This window comes from Bos javanicus, chromosome 9 (assembly GCF_032452875.1).
Source record: "Bos javanicus breed banteng chromosome 9, ARS-OSU_banteng_1.0, whole genome shotgun sequence".
NCBI classification, from domain to species: domain Eukaryota; kingdom Metazoa; phylum Chordata; class Mammalia; order Artiodactyla; family Bovidae; genus Bos; species Bos javanicus.
The window spans coordinates 77,480,682-77,485,063 of NC_083876.1; the positions used below are offsets into that span (position 1 = coordinate 77,480,682).

At 44.4% G+C, this 4,382-nt stretch overlaps 1 non-coding gene across 1 annotated transcript; it reads right to left on the reverse strand.

The window, feature by feature from the left end:
• Positions 1–3,957: 3,957 nt before the first annotated feature.
• On the reverse strand, positions 3,958–4,030 carry TRNAC-GCA (transfer RNA cysteine (anticodon GCA)). Its single transcript has one exon. It is a non-coding gene; the product is annotated as a tRNA-Cys (tRNA).
• Positions 4,031–4,382: the final 352 nt, after the last annotated feature.

Genomic DNA, 4,382 nt, shown 5'->3' on the forward strand with positions numbered 1-4,382 from the left:
GATGGAGGAGCCTGGTGGGCTGCAGTCCATGGGGTTGCTGGGAGTCGGAGACGACTGAGTGACTTCACTTTCACTTTTCACTTTCATGCATTGGAGAAGGAAATGGCAACCCACTCCAGTGTTCTTGCCTGGAGAATCCCAGGGACCAGGGAGCCTGGTGGGCTGCTGTCTATGGGGTCGCACAGGGTTGGACACGACTGAAGCGACTTAGCAGCAGCAGCAACCCAAGTTTGTATAATATGGAAGAGACTTTTCTGAAGGTTTGAAGATATTGGAGGGTAATTATAGCACAGAACAGGAAATAATTTTGCCCCTAACACAAGGCAATTAGTGTAGAGAATACCTTTTACCAAAATTTTGTGGTTAGAGAGGCTAATTAATAAAGCAATATCAACTTCCTATTTGATGGCAAACATGCTGCTGCTGCTGCTAATAAGTCACTTCAGTCGTGTCCGACTCTGTGCGACCCCATAGATGGCAGCCCACCAGGCTCCCCTGTCCCTGGGATTCTCCAGGCAAGAACACTGGAGTAGGTTGCCATTTCCTTCTCCAATGCATGAAAGTGAAAAGTGAAAGTGAAGTCGTTCAGTCATGTCTGACTCCCAGCGACCCCATGGACTGTAGCCTACCAGGCTCTTTGTAGCCTACCAAATCTGTCCATGGGATTTTCCAGGCAAGAGAACTGGAGTGGGTTGCCATGGCAAACATGAGTGTAGTAGAAAAGTGTTACACATCTCCCATCTTATGGACTTTCTCATCGGTCCCATCCCTCCATCTGCTGCTGACTCCATCACACTGCTGGGGCTCATCTCTTTCCAGAAGCTTTTTCTCATCTCTTACTGTTCATGTGCCCCTTCTTCTCTTGCCTGTGCTGCTGATAGGAACTTCTCTTACTTGATTACCTTTTTGTTTTACAGTTTTCTTCCAGATCATGTCTTGGGTAAGGGGTTTTTATTTCACAGCAAATTGGATTCATTGAATTATTTTTGTCCCTCATACAAATCACATGCTCCCATTTCTGTAGGTAAAAAGCCTACCTGCAGAATCTTTTGTACTGTAGCTACTTGGCTCTCCCTGAAACTAATAGTAAAACCTAGTGGTGGAGATTGAAATGGGAAACTCGTAAAAGGTACGGTTTTTCTAGTAGCCATGGACGGATGTGAGAGTTGAACCATAAAGAAGAATTGTTGCTTTTGAATTGTGGTGCTGGAGAAGACTCTTGAGAGTCCCTTGGACTACAAGGAGATCAAGCCAGTCAATCCTAAAGGAAATCATCCCTGAATATTCATTGGAAGAGAATGATGCTCAAGCTGAAGGTCTGATACTTTGGCAGCCTGATGTAAAGAGCCAACTCAATGGAAAAGATTCTGATGCTGGGGGCAGTTGAAGGCAAAAGGAGAAGGGGGTTACAGAGGACGAGATGGTTGGATGGTATCACTGACTCAATGGGACATGAGTTTGAGCAAACTCTGAGAGAGAGTGAAGGACCAGGGAGCCTGGTGTGCTGCAGTCCCTGGGGTCTCAGAGTCAGACACGACTTGGCAACTGAACAACAGCAACAATAAATGACTGTTTTAAGCTGCAAGGTCATAGAGTTCAGATGATTGCTTGTACTCTACTACTTCTTGGCTTGTAACTCCTCCCCACCCCAGTAAGTCCTATATCTGCACCACGTGACAGGAATGGTTTGTATCTGTCATCCCTGTAGGCAGCATTCATTCCACAAATATTTACTGAGTGCCCACCATGTGCCAGGCACTGTTACAATTCTTGAGATACCTCAGTGAACAAAACAAAGAGCTCTGTCTTTCTGGGGGTTATGTTTTAGTGGTGATAATCAAGGTGGAAGAAGATGAAACAAATACAAGAGGTAAATTACATAATATGTTAAAAGGTAGAAGTACTATGGAAAACAAAATGTAGAATGGGGTAGACAGGGATCGGGTGTTGCTATCAGAATTGGGAAACTGATTAATGTGTAGCTTGGCTTTGGATAAATTGCTGCTGCTAAGTCACTTCAGTCATGTCTGACTCTGTGCGACCCCATAGACGTCAGCCCACCAGGCTCCCCCATCCCTGGGATTCTCCAGGCAAGAACACTGGAGTGGGTTGCCATTTCCTTCTCCAATACATGAAAGTGAAAATCGAAAGTGAAGTCGCTCAGTCGTGTCCGACTCTTAAGACCCCATGGACCGCAGCCTACCAGACTCCTCCATCCATGGGATTCTCCAGGCAAGAGTACTGGAGTGGTTGGATAAATTACTATATATATATACATTCTTTAAGATAGAGTTTGTGCTCTTTTTCTTTTTTAATCCATGTATCCCTAATAGAGTAACCAACATATATTGGGTGGCTGACAATTGTTGAATTAATTTTTCTGATGTGATTTAGCATACAAAAAGTGATATTTCAGGTCTCATTCATAAGCAACATTACTTCAGCACTTTTCTAACTCAAGGACATTGCTTGGCTTCTGCGAAAAAATACCTGGCACACATTAATTTTTAAGGAAATCTCATTAGGAAATAATGTTCTATGCCATCACCTTCAATTTAGTTAATGTCTCCATTGAAGACTGGTTCACTGTGTTGTTTCTAGCATCTGGCAAAATGTAGCATATAGGCTAGGAAGAGTTGGCCATTATACAATCAGAAATGGAGGATGTAGCAAACTCTCAGGTATGTGTTGCAACATGGACATAGTTCTTGTGTACAGAAAGGAAAGAAACACAAATTCTGCCAAAAATCAAGATGCCTCCATGTATACTAGCTTTGAAGATTGAATTCATTTAGAATTCATTTCCCCTAATAGTGCATTAGTGAGAAGTATATCTCAACCCACCAGGCTCCTCTGTCCATGGGATTCTCCAGGCAAGGATACTGGAGTGGGTGGTCATGTTCTTCTCCAGGGGATCTTCTCAACCCAGGGATTGAACTAGCGTCTCCTGTGGCTCTTGCATTGCAAGAGGATTCTTTACTGCTGTGCCATGGGGAAAGTCCAGTGCTGTAGTACTAAGGGTGTAAGTTGGCTTGGTAACTGCTGCTGATTCTCGGATGATTCCATGTGAGGATCACAAGAAGGTGCTACATGTGACACAACAAAATCAGAAAAATCATAATATGCACCCAAATTCTGCTAATTTGACTCCTTTCATCTCTTTTTGAAAAGACACTGAACTCTCAAAATCCTTGATACCATGTCTCTTAGTCAATATGCAGGCCGATGACTCCTCTTTTTTCCTTCGCAAAGGAAGAGGTAGAAATTACTGTTGACTTTATCCTACTCATATTGTTACTTCAGTTCAGTCGCTCAGTCGTGTCCAACTCTTTGCGACCCCATGAATCGCAGCACGCCAGGCCTCCCTGTCCATCACCAACTCCGGAGTTCACTCAGACTCACGTCCATCGAGTCAGTGATGCCATCCAGCCATCTCATCCTCTGTCGTCCCCTTCTCCTCCTGCCTCCAATCCCTCCCAGCATCAGAGTCTTTTCCAATGAGTCAACTCTTTGCATGAGGTGGCCAAAGTACTGGAGTTTCAGCTTTAGGATCATTCCTTCCAAAGAAATCCCAGGGCTGATCTCCTTCAGAATGGACTGGTTGGATCTCCTTGCAGTCTAAGGGACTCTCAAGAGTCTTCTCCAACACCACAGTTCAAAAGCATCAATTCTTTGGCACTCAGCTTTCTTCACAGTCCAACTCTCACATGCATACATGACCACAGGAAAAACCATAGCCTAGATGAACCTTTGTTGACAAAGTAATGTCTCTGCTTTTGAATATGCTATCTAGGTTGGTCATAACTTTCCTTCCAAGGAGTAAGAAAGAAAGTGAAGTCGATCAGTCGTGTCCGACTCTTTGCGACCCCATGGACGGTAACCTATCAGGCTCCTCCGTCCATGGGATTTTCTAGGCAAGACTGCTGGAGTGGATTACCATTTCCTTCTCCAGGGGACCTTCCTGACCCAGGAATCGAACCTGGGTCTCCTGCATTGCAGGCAGATGCTTTACCGTCTGAGCCACCAGGGAAGCCAAGGAGTAAGCGTCTTTTAATTTCATGGCTGCAGTCACCATCTGCAGTGACTTTGGAGCCCAAAAAATAAAGTCTGAGACTGTTTCCACTGTTTCCCCATCTATTTCCCATGAAGTGATGGGACCAGATGCCATGATCTTCGTATTCTGAATGTTGAGCTTTGAGCCAAGTTTTTCACTCTCCACTTTCACTTTCAGCAAGAGGCTTTTGAGTTCCTCTTCACTTTCTGCCATAAGGGTGCTGTCATCTGCATATCTGAGGTTATTGATATTTCTCCCAGCAATCTTGATTCCAGCTTGTGCTTCTTCCAGCCCAGCGTTTCTCATGATGTATTCTGCATATAAGTTA